Here is a 16424-nt window from a genome sequence, read left to right on the forward strand (position 1 = left end):
ACTATAATACAAAGGAAATTATTTAAGTGCTAAATTAATAACTGATAATAGGGCTGGCGCTTTTTCAAAAATATAAGTTTGAACAAATTATGTGTTCGTTCTCATTCTTTCACATTAATAACCCAAATAGCTTTATCCTTTGTAGAATTAACATTGTTCTGTTCATTCATGAGGCTAACATTATCGTAAGGCAGTTTTATTTTACAAAGCCAGAAGACAGCCTTACCTTTATCCACAACTTTTCTACTTGTGTTGTTATATCCAACACAGTTTCTCTCTTGACATTCTCTGTGTCATGATTATCCATCCATCACAGTTTGTTGGTGTTCTTCATTTTGCATAGCAAAGAGAACAACAACAATTTACTGAAAGGGTAACAGGGCTTACAATGGGTCAGATGGACAGTGAACTATAAAAAGCAATTTCACTGCTGTAAATATGATGTTTTCTTAAAACTAGGTCACCTATGTAGTAGAAATGTGTATTTTTTACATTGGTGCCCTATGACTGCAGAAAAACTGAGAAAAACGCTGTAGATTACCCTATTGCTCTAAAGGGGGAAATCCTACAACAACCAGAATGCATTGCATGCAGTCCCGTCCAAAGCTACTGATGGTGTGTTTATGGAATGTAGATGTCTCCATTCTTTCTGACGATCCTCACCAGGCACTGGTCGATGCTGCAAAGCCACTCCAGCTGTAGCACCTCTATATTGGCCGTGGCTGTAACGTAGCTCCGGTGGTGGCTTACTCCTAAATACTCTGTTGTGTCCAATTCCACAGCACGATATTTGGCCTAATAAGTTATAACAGTAGTGCCACATCTCTGATCCAACATTATATTGTAAAGCTAGTTGTTTTTTTGTATTAGATTCAGCTTTTCTGTCCACCTGAGGCTCAAAATTCTCTGGGTCGTTGTCAGAAGAATCAGTTCTGTCTCTATTGTGGTGCATCTGCTACAAACACCACACCAGCCAACCCCAGACACCAGTCGATGCTGCTAAGCCTCTCTGGCCGCAGTGCCTGTCTTTCGTCTGCAGCTGTATCGCAGCCCTCTGTGTCCACCTTTATATCATGAAACTAGTTTTCTTCCAAATACACTGATATTTTAGTGTCCACTTTTCCCTGTCGCTAACAACATGGCGGACGGAGTGTTACGGAAGACTCCCCTTTTACAGTCCTTGAAGGCACCACTACAAAAAAATGAGGAAAAGTAGATTGTAGTCCAAGACAGATCTCCAAACGCATCACCTGGAGGATTTTTGCAGCTGGAGAAAGAGAGATATTTCAATACAGGGAAAGTCAGAGGAAAGTTGAATGTTACTACCCACATTAGAACCATATGAATCAAAGTGAAAATCGGTGAACACCCCCACTGAAGTTCAAGACACGGCCTGTTGCCCTCATTTTGAATTCTAACAGATCGTTTTAGATGGAATATTTATTTTTTTACACTTTCAATTCAAATAAAAAGTTGCAGCAATACCATTTAATTTCAGGTTTTACTTACTGTTATATGTTACTAAGGAAGAAACTAACCCCACTTATCAACAGTATGTGTATAACATATTACTCATGAGAGATTGAAAAACAAAACACAGTGTACCTTTGGTCATAAACTCAGTGCACACAGTAGTTTCATAAATATGATAAAGTACAAAACACTGTGTGTGACGTTAGCAAGAACAAAGAGTTCCCACACTATTAGAAAAGGCAATTTTCCAAATGTTTGCCAGTATACACAGTACGTTTCATAAAATGCTTTTGCCCGGGCTTAAGTGTATGCTGAGCAAATATGACTACCATTTCATGAAGTGTTTGTTATCTGCGGTTGTGCGGTTATTAATGTAGATGGGTGTTGGAATGACTCCCAGAGAGTTTTCACACACTACTACTCCTCTTTTCTCCTCCCCAGGGGTGTTGTTAGCCAGTGTGTCCCCTGACAGCTCGCTCCACATAATGAGGCTGACAGACCAAAACAAACGCACATACAGAACATAGGTAGACAAAAAAAAAAAAAAAGAAGAAGAAGCAAGTAGAGCCAGAGGAGATGAAGAAACGAGGCAGGTAACTCACTATCTTTGGCAAGATGCATGGCTACTGCTGTGGCGGCTGTGGCTAGCTGGTATAAAGAATGAGTCATATCACTGTTTTTTTTTTCTCTGCCTTTTTCATCCACATCCCCTTTTCTATATATCTTTTCCGCCTTTTTTCTGCTACGCTGTACACAAATGCAGTTGGTCACGGCCTCTGTAAAGGCATAGGGCGATAATTGATGGCGAGATAATGCACTGTGCTATCTCCTCTTCCTTTATTCCTCCTTTCCTTCTCTCTGTCTCTTGTTCCTGTCTCTGTCCCTCTCTCTCGCTCTCTTTCTCTCCCCAGGTGTGCTAGTGGCTGGGGCTAAATGATGAACAGAGCCACAGTGTCTGCTGTCTCTAATGGGGACATTATGCAGGAGCATGGGAGTAGTGCTCACATCAGGCTCATAAATCACACACTCCTGTAGAGAGACTCACCGCAAGGCCTCACTGCTCCACTAACCCCGCAATAGATACACACACACATATAAATAGAAAAAAAAGCCACTCAGGCACACACACATCCACGTATGCAAACACATATTGAGCTTTTGCATACATTGACACATGAATACAGATAAACACACTCACACAAATGCACATATGCACTCGTGATGGTGCTGCTACTCCACAGCCCATTTACCTGACCTCCAGCATGTAGTCAACATTTGCCATGTAACTACTGGGACACAATTCACTTACATCTGTCCAGTGACAGCACCTCTGCTAACAGGACGGTGTGCTACACCAGAGCTTGCGTCAATGTGATTGAAGTTTGACAGAGCAGTTAAAGCATTATTAGTGCTCCCTGTCACAGTCCAGCACACACAGAGGCCTGCCGGTGGCACAGGTGAGGTAAACACAGGCCTCATTTAGCATATTACCCATCAGTCAACACGACAGGCAAAGGAGATAAAGAAATGCACACCCACTGTGAGTGGGAAAACAAGCACTCCAGTCTGCCCTGTGTCACAAGGAGGGCTATATGAAAGTATTTTGGCAGGTGTGTGCACAGGCAACCCACTCACACATACCCACATCCATACTCGCACGCAAATGAATACCCCACACAGCCACATGCTTCTGTGCGCACACACAGGTTGATGACAGAAAAGGCATTATCCGAAGTGAAATATCTCCAGGAGGTGCCTCACAGAGCTAATTGACTGTGATGAGCCAGCACCAGCACGCCTTGATGCTTTCTTTTTTTCTTTTTCTTATTTATCCCTCAATTTCCACTTTATCTGCACAAAGATAATCTGAAGAAATCCACAAAATTGGGTATTTTCTTCTGTGTGATTTATAAGCCACAAATCCTTGAAAATATCCTCAACTGCTGATGCATGGTTTATTGCTACTACAAATATGCTAATCTGGCAAATCCGAGGTGAGAAAATTTGATTTATAATCTGCTGCATTATAACTATCACTTCACAGCAACACACTCCATTTGATACCTGTGATGATGGGAGTGAAAGGAAATGTCAACTATCACTTCCAAGATCATTTAGGGGATAAAAACCCTCCTACCAGTTAAGGTACAGGTAACACTCATGGGAGTTAGCACGCGCTAACAATGATAAGCTCTTAACAGTTAGCATGTTGCCATAAGGCAGGGGGCCATGATGTGGCAACAGGGGCTTAGCCAATAGAGCTGTTTGGACTAGAAACAGACAGCTGGCACAGTGGTAGGTAGACCGTTTAAATGCTCACGCCTCAGGAGGCCATGAACAAAGTTGACCTTAGCTTACTCAGTCAAATGTAGGCACACAAAACTACATACAAACGCACACACTAACAGGGGCATGTCTGCTTAAATAACACACAGGCTGCTGGCGCCTTTTTGTTGCATTTAGCTTTTCATTGTGTCGCGAAGGCAGACAAGAAGGATGTAAAAAAAAATAGAGGTAAGTGAAAAAACAATAGAGTGAGACAGGCTGACAGAGCGATTGATACAGCGGACAAAAGGGAGACAGCATGCATACTCTCACCGCAATGTTTACACAGTCCACTGGTATTTGTCTTACATCTTTGAAATGGCATGAAGCAACCTTTATCCAGCGTGATTCCTCCCTGAAGATAATGGATTGTGAACACAAAACCTCCTCAAACCTCGTTGTCTGCCCCTTCCTTACATCCCGTCATCAACAGACACACACCACACACACGCACACAGAAGCTTGGATTTTTCAGACAGACGCAGACACACACACACACACACACACGCCTCTGTCAACACTCCCTGAGGCAGTAGTGTTAATTCCTCCCAGCCTATTCTCAGTCACACATGGCCGCGGAGGCAGTCGCCAGTGGAGCCTCACTGCTAGATTAACCTTTGCTCTCGCCACAGATCTGTTTTTCAGAGGGACCGGCAGTCGGACAGGGGCCATAGCTGGCAGATAGTAACTCATTGTCAGAACACTGTCAGCACTGGGCCCTGCATTAGTGGCTTTTGAAGAGAGGGACTGTTGACGTGGGCAGGGTGCCAGCCAAGAGGAAAAACAGGCCTACTGCCCCACACAGCACTTAACCTGACCTCTCCCCTCAGGATGTGGAGAAGGGTTGGGGAGTGTGAGTGTCGCCGTGTGCACACGTATACATAAGCGGGGGAGAGAGTTAAAGTGTTTTCTCTGAGCTTGAGCAAGTGCGTATTTTGGCTGGTGATAAATCCCAATGCTAGAAAAGAAAAACAGTACTGGCACTTTCTTCTCATTTCTCGCAGTTTCTCACTGGTGCACAATGTGCGATCTTGTTTTCCCTATTCCCCCTTGTGGTCTGTGTTACATTTACCAGAGGAAAAGGTCACATGTCATAGTAAATGTAATGAGCATGTTCTGGAGAAATACAGCCACTGGCACCTGAGCTGCTCAGTTAAAAAAGGAGCAAGTACTTCAAAATTGTAAAGTAAAAACACTGAACTTGATTTGTAGTTCTTTTTCCTTTGTCAATGCTTATGGGGATGCATGCGCAACTTCTGCAGAATTACATGAGAAGCCAAAGGGTTACATACAAGTTGTAGTTATGTAGATCTACGGCTCAACTCATGGATTGACCTGAATGTACAACCATCAACCAGATAGATATACAGATATACAGATATACAGATAGATAGATAGATAGATAGATAGATAGATAGACTTGAACTTGACTTGAACTACAAGGTCCTGTACATATGGAGATTGTTGATGGAGTAGATGAATAATTCCACAGTGCGAAAAGAATGTCCAGTGACAGTAAGTAATGTGACTAAACTGTAGGAGTTTCCTACAGATGCTTAAGGACCCCATCCTCCTCAGGAAATAGAGCCGGCTCTGCCCTTTCCTGTATAGAATCTCCGTGTTCTAGGACCAGTCGAGTTTGTCATCCAGCTGCAGCCCAAGGTACTTATAGGTCCTGACCACCTCCACATCAGCCCCCTCAATGGAGACTGGTTGTGAGAATGGCCTAGACCTATAAAAGTCCACCACCATCTTCTTGGTCTTGAATGTATTCAACCGTAGCTGGTTTGACCAGCACCATGCAACAAAGTCATCCACCAGGGCCCTATACTCCCAGTCTTGTCCACTTGATACACCCCACAATGGCAGTGTTGTCTGAGAACATCTGCATGTGGCACGTCTCTGAGTTGTACTTGAAGTCCACTGTGTATAGGGTGAAGAGGAAAGGGGGAAGTAAAGTACAGTCCCTTGTGGTGCTCCTGTGCTGCTGACTACAGTCTCTGATGTGCAGTCCCTCAGCCTGACATATTGTCATCTGCCAGTGAGGTAATCTGTGGTCCAGATCACAAGGTGTGAGTCCACTTGCATCCTGGCCAGCTTTTCTTTCAGTAAGAGGGGCTGTATGGTGTTGAAGGTGCTTAAGAAATCAAAAAACATGATTCTCACAGTGCCACTTCCCTTGTCAAGGTGAGAGCAGGCCCGGTGGAGAAGGTAGAGGATGGCATCTTCTACACCCACCTTCTCCTGGTAGACAAACACCAGGGGGTCCTGTGCATGTTGAACTTGGGGTCTGAGGAGGTGGAGGAGCAGCCACTCCAGGGTCTTCATTATATGTGATTTTAGCGCAACCAGCCTGAAGTCACTGAGCACACTGGGGCTCCCCTTCTTAGGCACAGGGATGAGGCAAGATGTCTTCCATAGTGGTGACCTTCCCCAGTCGCAGGCTTAGGTTAAGTGGTGAAATATATGCTGATGGGGTTTCCCCAGCTCAGCAGCACAGGCCTTCAGTAGTCTTGGGCACACATTGTCCAGGCCATTCACTGTCTCCTCAGCTCTCCTCTGACCTGATCTGCAGTGACGATGTGTGGAAGGGGCAGAGGAGGGGCTGCAGGGGGGCTTCTAACCTGATCTGATGTGCCGATATGTGAAAGGGGGGGGGGCTGCATTGTCTGTGCTGGCAGCCTGGGGGAGGGGTACATACGCAGTTATGGGGGGAGGTGGGGAGATGATGGTTTGACAGGCAGTAGTTGTAGCAGCAGGAGCCGGGCAGAGGGGAAGTGTGGGGGTGATGGACAGACAGTAGCAAAAGCCAGACAGTAGCTGCTAAAGCTGGAACAGGGCAGTCCAACTGGTTATAGATGAGGTTGAACTCATTCGCTCCCTCCACATCACCATCTGTTGTACTGCCATTCCTCGGCTTGCAGCCCGTGATGGTCTTCATACCATACCAGACCTCTCCCTCATGTTATTGACCCTTTGTTCGAAGTGCGAGTGGCTCTTCCCTGAATAAAAAAAAGTTACTGCCACTTGCTTGCATAAAGGAAAACTACACACTATATATATATATATATATATATATATATATATAATACACACTTAACCTGCAGCAGAGGAGCAGGAAGATCAAAAAGGGTTAAAAAGAGTAGGAATTATGCAGTGAGTAAAACCATAAAGAATCAATTGGCTGTGAATTATTTGTTTTGTTGTAAAAATCAATACTAAATGCCTTTCACCATTATCAATGGAATACACTTACATGTACAAAACTCAGTGACTGGTCTGCATTCTCACTTATAGCGCTCACTTAAGTCAAGATGATTACCTGTTGTGTTGCAGTAATGGAGAAATGAATGGCTTAGACTTTCAGGCACGTCTTCTAACTTAATAGAGTAGACCATATTTCACAGAGTAGAGACAGAGTGAGAGAGACAATGAGAGATCCAACCCCCTAGACACTCTCCATTCCAAAGCCCTCCAAACCCAAGTGCTGAGCCCAGAAAAGAGTCCCCTATGTCAGTTGGTGCTGACATAGACTAAACTGCCCCCTCTCAGACACACTCTGACCAGTCTCTCACCAACACCGCTTTCCAAACACCAATCAGAGTAAACCACATTATAACGCAATGTAAATTAATGTATTTGGAACATTGGAAAGAAGACAGTAAAAGCCAAAGTAGATTAGAATGTTATCTGACCCTAAAAAGAGATAATGAATTGGCAGAATATCTCTCTTCTGTCAGAAATAGAAAGCAGTGACAGATCCTAACCAAGTAAAGGCTCAGTGAGCACAAATTGGCAATCGAAAAAGGAGGACACAAAAAATCATGGCAACCAAAAGGAAACAAAATATGTAGTCACTGTTCGACAGGCGAGGTTAAGACAGATGCACTTCCTCCTACATTGTAAGACATTCAATGAAATAAGGATCATTTACTTTAACAAGTTCAACTCTGTAATTTCAGATTTCAAAGAGCTTAATGACCTCTCATAATTAAAAAAAATCCTCCTAGGAGAAGGAGACAGGGCATATCTTGCTGCCCAATATGTATGAACATGCCACAACCTGAGGGACAGTGAATGACAAAGACACACACACACACGCATAGGATATACTGTATGCATTTAATTAATATATATCAATCTTAATGTGGTGCTAATTTTCATATTATTATTATTTTGTACTGTCCAAATACTTGGACAAATTGTATTTTGAAGCTTTGGCAACACTGTTCTCGAAACTTTCATGCCAATAAAGCCTATTGAATTGAACTGAATTGAAAGAGGTGACATGACAACACTGCCAAACTGCTTTACTGCAGTGTTGATAAGATATTGGCCTTTAAGTCGCACCAAGTTCAGCTGAGCTGCTGCAGCAAAGGCACAATGGACAACTAATTTCCTGCAAGCGGTGAATGGTCGGGGGCCTGTGAACATTCCAGTACCACCTGCCTCAGCTCCACTCTGCCAAAACCCGGTTTAAATGACTTATAAAACGGCGGAGGTAGGAGGAGGACGATGGGGTGGAGGGGCGGAGGGACGGAGTGGGAGCAGCCGCCGGCAGCTTTGTACCTCATTGTGTGGTTTGAATAACACGGAACGGCAAGATAGCACCAAACAAAAGCGGAGCAGGAAAAGGCCATTGGAGAGTTCCTTTCAACAGCCTCGCCTCTCTCGTTCTCCCCCACCCTCTATCCACCCCCATGTCACCTAGGTGAGTCTTTCTCGCTCTGCTGCTAACCAAGTGAAAAGCCATTCCTGCCTATGAGGTTCCCAGGTGGGTAATGTACTCTTTAGAGCACCTTATTCTCAACTAAGAGCAGGTAGGGGCTGCAAAGTCACACAACTGAACAGCTCTTAACAACAGGCCCAGCCCAGACATTGAGCTGGATGTGGGACTTGTCAGACTGGCAGAAAGAAGGCTGTGAGTGAAAAAGCGATTTGGGTTTTAATGAAGCGCTGATGAATGGGTCTTAGACCCCGGCAGCAATAACTCAAATCCCCGGCGGAGACACATGCCTGGCAGGGACTAAGAGTTGCACACTGCTGGTTCATGGCAGGGCCACAGTACCCCCGCACTTCTTAGCTGGAGTAGATAGTCATGTCACAGATTGTCTAAATCTGATTTGTAAAGAAGCAAAAAGGATTTCATTTTAGCTGTTCAGATAATATTTTTAGTTTTCAGGACAAGCCATTGTGTGGGTATGAGCAAATATGTGCAAGTGTGGGTGAGGGAGTATATTGTATGTGCATGTAAAACCCAGTCATGCAGCCAAGAAGCACATTAAATGTTCAGATTGATATGTCAAACCCAGTGGACAGGATCATATAAAATGCTGGGTCACGTGTAAGCAAGACCTCAGGTCTGCTTCGCGTTACAAAGAATATAGAAAAATCAAAGCACATTATGTTTATTACGCTTCTTGAGTTATGGCATCTTTCATAGTCTTTCCAATAAAAACGTCACAATATTGCTCTTAGTCTTATACAGCCACAGATGATGTAGTTTCTATTTTTGCTGTAAATAGCTGTGTAGACTGTAAAATATGAAACTGTAGAGGAAATGTTCTTGAGATTCTGACAGTGAAAGATTTCTCATTTTGTTACTGTATGTCCAAAGTAAAGATGTGTGAAATTATAGTGGATATGAATACCAAGATATGGATTAAATTCATCTCTGAAGATGAAGTACAACATGAAACAGAAGTGCTGTCTCTCTGCTTTTAGTTGCTATGGAGTTCTGAGGAGTGGATCCAGTTTTTGTTGGAATCATTGTACACCTGAATAAAATTTCACACCAAGGAACTTTGATTGTTGCCCTGCTGTTTACTGGCTTTCCGCATTATTGCCTGTTGGTCTGATGAAACAACTTTATTGTCTACAATCATAGCATTGCCACTTAAAAGGCATAATTATGCTCATCTGCCTCACTGCTCCCTTGGTATCAACTTTGTTCCATGCAGATTAACCATTGGCTGTAAGCGGCACACTCTACACAATACAGGAATCCAGGGAGCCCTCTAGAAAGAAATGGCATGCACTGATGTCAACAGCAATGGACTCAAAAAACTCAATGTAGCTCCCAGGGCTCAAAGATCTCACAGTATCTAGAAGAGGCTTTCTTGTGCACAGTTAAAAGAAGAATGAGGAAGGAGAGGAGGAAAAGCAAACTAAAAGTTATGGAGGATATTTTTTTGTTTTTTACTCTATTTTGTAACATGTCTCACTTGTAAAATGAACAAGAGGGTAGCCACTAGAGACTGCTAGCAAGCAAACAAGTCTCCCACTTGGCTGAATCATACTTAAGAGAAAAATATTGGCCAGCACACGTCAAGAAAGTTGAAGACATTTCATGGTTGGTTCATATACAGTCAAAAGTTTGGACACACTTTCAAGTGCATCCAAAGCCTTAACTGTCATAACAATAGGTAGAAGGGTGATAGAAAACTGTAACTCGTGAGTTCTCCTAATTTCACAAAGTCCAAAACATTTTTAATAACCTTCATCAAAGACTATAAGCTGAATGTGTGATATAATTTATACAGTACTGAATGATTCTGCAATTTATTTGCTTTTATTTGACAGTCATGTTGACGGAGTTGGTATTTAGAACAAGTTTTGGCTTGTTTAAATTATGCAAAATAACTAATACATCCATAACTGTAGTTAGTGCATATGCATGAGCATTCACTAGCATGAAACTTTCCACTTTTAATCATAAGCTACCATATGTCTCCTTTCTGTAGATCCCCTGTGGCCTTACTCCTAACCAGGCAGTGGAGCTTTTTGGGCGTCCACCTGCGATAGTTCCAATTCCAGCAATGCAACTCGGCTGTTGCGCTGAAAACCTCTCCTCTTGGTTTCACAGTGGCCTGAAGCCAGTACTGAGAGTCATGCTCAGTGCAGAAAAGAGATGGTGGGGAAAAAAATGCATAGGACAGGCTCATGAATACTTATGCCTTCGTAATTAAACTCTTCCGGCTGCACTGTGCTCACTTTTTATTCCTACTGTTTCTGTTTTCTTTTTTGCCCCTTGTAGCCTCGCATAAAGACACACACATACATTCTTCCTCTGCCTAAAGAACAGAGCAGACTGGCAGGCAGAAGGATGGTAGATCGTACCGAAGCTATCAGGGATTCCTAGACAAACCTTGGACACCTTTACTGTGCAGCACCTGTGCCAGCAGCAATGCACATCTGCCTTGCATCTGCTCATTACAGGTGATTAGCGAGATGATATGGTGTATTCTCCACCATCTAAATGCTACCCTGCAGTAAAAGTACCTGGTGTCTCTCTACAATATGAACAGCACTTAGCTAAAACATACCATTTACAAATAAGGGCCGTTTTAAAGTAAAACTTGTGTGCCCCATCTGGCCTGTCAGGCTTCAGAAGAATAAAAAGCAGAGAGAAGAAGAAGAAAAGAAAGAGGAATAAAAATCATTTTGTAGTTGCTTCTTCTGTATACCTGACCTTAATATCCCAACTCCTGGGTGGACTAAGAAATAACCTGTCAGACATTACACCCACATCACAGCAAAGATGACCCAACAGGCAAACAAACACACACAAGGCTGACTCAATAATCAGCCCACATACCTATACAGAAAATGGCATACCAGAAAACAGTTCCTAGCCTCGGCAACAAAATGCGCTAAGCTCCAAAATGTTTACCTTTATGTGTAGAACGACAGTCTGGGCAAGACAGTGACATTTAAAATGTTTCTGTGCTCTGTTTCCTGTTTTTTTTGTTACTCTGTAGGGACGCCAGCACAGTGCATAGCATCCATCTTTTGGACTGTTTGGTTACGCGACAGGAACGAGAAAGTCAAAGTGAGAGGGGCAACCATTCAAATGTCAAATTAAATACAATTAAATTCAATCCGGAAAAATGTGGACAAAGGAGAAAAGAGTAAACTCTGTCCATTTTCCTAAAACAACCAATATGTAAACCCAGAGTTCAGCGCGCGATTGTGTATGCGTGTCTACGTATTTGTTTGTGTATACATGAGAGAGAGAGAATGAGAGAGAGAGAGTTATGGACAGAGCGAATAAATTCTATTAACATAACCATTTACAACAACAACAAAACAGAGCGCAGAGTTGAGATATAAACTCATAAGACTCCACATTGAGAGTCACAGACAACCAATGGTGGGTAATTTGCAATTAATATCAGTAATTGAAGCAATTAACTTTGTTTTGTTGTTGAAAGGAAACCATTTAAACACTCATGCGTGCAAGGACACACACACATATATACAAACACACTCTCAGACACAAATACATGTAGATTATGTCTCTCACACATATATGCAGACATGTACCCTCACTAGGATGCAGGATGATGAGGGTGCAACTACAGCTAACAGTGGGCCTTTTATTTATGCTTCCAGCACATGTCCAAAATATGATGCTAAAATGCTAAAATCAGCATCATACTGTACGTATGTGGATAGTCACAGACTAGGCTTCTTATCATTGAGATTAATCATTAACTGTGTTAAGAGGCATTCCAAAATCTCTCTTGTTTCCACAGTGTACCAGATGGTGGTCCTCTCAATCCTTTGTTAACACATTTTTCTTTTGTGTTATTTTTGTGTCTGCTTTACCTTAGTCTTCCAGCAGACGGATGAGGCCTTGGACACAAAGCAGGCTAAAAGCATCCTCAATTTTCCACAATGGCTGCTCAGATAACTAGCTTGCAGTCTTTCATGCGGTGATGCAAATCTCTGCCCAGATCTTCAGGGTTAATTTTTCAGCACAGCCGCTGAGATGAGAAGGCCTTCTATCAAAACAATGCCACACCAGACAGTTTGAATGAATTCTGACACAAGGCTGAGACAAATTGTTCTTTAAAAGCCTTAAGTTATGCATATATGCCAGCAGTGACAGCACCATTTTTATCCTGCTGTTTTCATGTTGCCTTTTCAAAAAAGCGGTGCACTGAAAAGAGAGAAAAGTATAGAAATTGTGTATGTAAGTATAAAAATATGGTTATACACTCACTAAACCATTTTGGCCTGTGACCCCATTTTTTGTCAAGATAGTTGTTATGTTAAAAAAAAAAAAAAGCTATAAAAATAAGCTACATGATAACAAACAACAACACTACCTGATATTATAATTACCGTGATAGCAGCATCATCTACTGATGCCAAAACCTTGCTTTTGTCTCACAGTGAGGGAGACACCTGCTGACAGCTGTTTTACGCTGATTTATGGTCTACCTCTGTATAAAGTAGTTCAAACTTTCCTGCATTTCTACACCACCTAACCTCTTGGAAGTCAAGAAACAGCCACCCGTACTTGTCCAGATTAGTTAGATTGAGGGTGCTATGAAAACTAAGAATGCATCAAGAACAGTATATAATTGGGTGGATCAGGACAGGAAATGATTATTAGAAGAATGGCTAATAAAAACTTTATGTAGTCTAAAATGGTAGTAGGTTGCAGGCTACTAAGCCATCTTAAAGGATAAACAAGGACAAACAATTTATATAAATGAAATAGCCTTGCAACACATTACAAAATTATTTGGGTAATTAAACCTGGTTAAACAACATTAAACCTGAGGGCTGCTATTCTCAATACTCACAAGGCCATCTTCAAGTCTAACAATTGCAACAAAACACAAACAATTTGGATGAATGAAATGGCCTCACAACAACTATCTAATTTCAATCCCACCTATTAATTTTACACACAATTTCTAGTGGTAGCTATTCTCAATAGCACTACTAGCTGATGTAGTTGTGATGTTATACCGGAATGAATAATCATAACTTCAAAAGCAGATCATTTTAACCTACATTATCTCAAATCAAGGACTATTTTAATGCACAACTCAGAAGGTGACTTTTGCTCCTCAAGACTTAAAAGGGCCGTTTTAGTCGAGGACCAGACCTTACTGAGAAACCTCCCCCCCTTGCACCTCTCATTTACCCTGTATGAGAAAATGAGAGAATAATCATAATAATGAAAGCACAGCGCAGAGCGGCAGGATGAAAGGAGAGATCATTACACGGAGCACTGCATCCTCGTATTTAAAAATTATTCCATCCAAAGTCTGACTAAAACTCAAACTAAAGCAAAGTAGTCTGCAGAAGTCTAAATAAGTCACTTTCCACCAATGGGGTAGGGTTAGAGTTAGGGTTGTTTTTGTCAGTAAAAAGACAAAAAGTGGGGTAGCAAAACCATAACTTTGGACCCCCTATTGAATAATTGAGATGCATTTGCTCCACTTGCTCCATTGCTCAGGTGCCTATGGGCATCATGACATCATTGATGCACGCACCATTGTGCCGGGGACACTGTGTCAAGCATAAACCTAGCTTAAGCCCATGGATGTATAAAGAGAAAAATAAAGATATAAAGAGAGCTTAAGCCAGCTAGCATACATCCAGGAGCATGCTACAGCTAAATGGTGCGCTGCCAAAATGTTCTGGGTGGAACTTGCGCTCTAGAAATATTGTTCCGCATGTAAAAGTAAGTGGATTATTAAACTATTTTGACAGTAATTGTTCGGGTCATGGAGCATAACGAAGCAAGGAAAGTCACGTAACAGTTCGAGACGAATACATTTATCTTTACACCGCTAATCCCTAAATGTGAGCAGCTACATTACAGACAGGAGGGCAATTTTGCTTATGAGTCTCATTATGTTGATCATGTTTAAAGGCAAAACCATGATGTTGTTACACAGATAATGCAGCAGAATGCATGTTAAAATTAGGCTTTTCAGACACATTTTTAGGTAGCTTACCTACATAGCATACGTATGCTGTTTGAATACCTTCAATCACATTTCTATTATATTCTATAACAGTATTTTGACCATTTCTTGAGCTATCCAAATCCTGAACAGACTGCTGAGAGACATCTTCTCTCTGAAGTTTTGGAAGTTAAAGAAGGTAAGAGGACAGCATCTAATCTGCTGATCAATAAGAGGATTTAACTTCATACAAAAGACTGCTCATCTGCATTCGCCGCAGCAGCCAGGGAAGAATCCTGCAGAGCTTCCGGAATACTATCTCTCTTTCCCTGTGTTCTTTTCCGGCCCTGCCTTTTCACCATGTTCACCTTTCGTCTGTTAATCCCTGTCTTTCATGCCAACAGGAATGGGCGGATTAGAGCTGGGAAAGTATTCACACAGCACACAAACCTCTCGCACTCTGCCTATACGTACATACCCACTCTAACCCACACCTTCTTTCACAATTGTGCGCGTGTGTGTATGTGTGTGTGTGTGTGTGTGTGTGTGTGTGTGTGTGTGTGTGTGTGTATGCGTGCAGTGTATGTAGCCACTATGGGACTTCCATGTAGGTGTGGGATGTGTGTGGGTGGTACAGTGCTTTACAACACAGTATAATTTACTGTGAACAGTCCATCAGTGCTTCCTCTAATCCTGTTTAAATTAGCCAGTCTTCTGGAGAGACGCTCAACACACTCTCTCTCTCACACACACACACACACACACACTGTATACACAGACATATTCTTTGTCTTTTTCTCCCTCCTTCCTCTTTCACACATACACACACTCCACCACAGCTGAGTCTTTTTAGTAACTTTGGAGAAGGATAAACACACCTGTTTAGAGCAGACCTGTCTGTCTTAGGCATAGTCTAAATGGAGTTAGCTTTTAATCCCTTTCACTCTCCCCTGTCATTCTTGGGCTTCTTTCGTCTGTGGGCATAACTAAGTCAGACCAGCCACAAACACACACACACACACACACACACATATATATACACTACAAGCTGCAGTCTAACTCTTGCTGAGCCTTTGTGGGACTGAAACAGCAAAGCAAGCAGAAGATGATGGGCAAAGACTGGCAGCATCTAATAAAATGGTATTAGACGATCCAATCTGTCCAACCCATTTAGGGCTGATGCGTCTGCATTCCTTCTTATTGCAGATTGTTTGAGATATGATTTGTTTTCAGACCTCTTGCAGAAGCAAACTGTACAAGAGGAGGGTGACCCTCTCTCTCAGGTCGATTTCACACGCCTGATCAAACACAGATGTGCACAAATTCAGATTTGTTCCAGGGTTGGAGTAGGTGCTATTTCTATCAGCCATTAGCGGTAATAAACTCTAAAATGGCCATCTAACATTTTGAGAACTCAGTGCTTTCAGTAGGCTGGTGAATGATGGGTGCTCTTAAAGCACTTAAATCTGCAGAAAAAGACCCTGACACAAACAAACACACGCGCACATTCCCATACATACACACACAGGCCATTCTGTCTTCAATGTGTTGGACACACAGTAATAAAAAAATAGATAAACAAAACTCTCCACTTTGCAGGATGGAAATATATCATAAGAACGAGACATTTAGATGCAAAGAGCAATATCGTCAACGTCACATAACAAACAAACAAACAAACAAAAAAAAACACTAGCACATCTACAGAAAGGGCAACCACTGCAGGACTATGCCATCATGCCATGGTGAACATGAAAGTATGCACGTTTCTATTCCAACCAAAGACAACACTTGGTTATTTCTGCTAATTACACAGCTCATTGAAATCATCTGGTGCAGTCTTAGATGATTGCCTATCCATGATCTATAACGTGTGCGTGCGCTTCAGAACCTCAATGACTGAATAGACGGACA

General features: G+C 42.3%; 1 protein-coding gene across 3 annotated transcripts in view; it reads right to left on the reverse strand.

Moving 5' to 3' along the window:
- LOC137194149 (ephrin type-B receptor 1-B) overlaps positions 1-16424 on the reverse strand; it is a 162659-nt gene that overhangs the window by 123332 nt on the left and 22903 nt on the right. Inside the window, exon 1 of one of the 3 annotated variants that reach the window (XM_067605757.1) lies at positions 4108-4888. The exons of the other annotated variants lie outside the window; for them this stretch is intronic. The gene's annotated coding sequence lies outside the window, so the exon portion shown is untranslated. Of the gene's footprint in view, positions 1-4107; positions 4889-16424 lie in introns of those variants that run through there. 3 annotated transcript variants of the gene reach the window in all.

This window comes from Thunnus thynnus, chromosome 12, assembly GCF_963924715.1.
Source record: "Thunnus thynnus chromosome 12, fThuThy2.1, whole genome shotgun sequence".
NCBI lineage: Eukaryota > Metazoa > Chordata > Actinopteri > Scombriformes > Scombridae > Thunnus > Thunnus thynnus.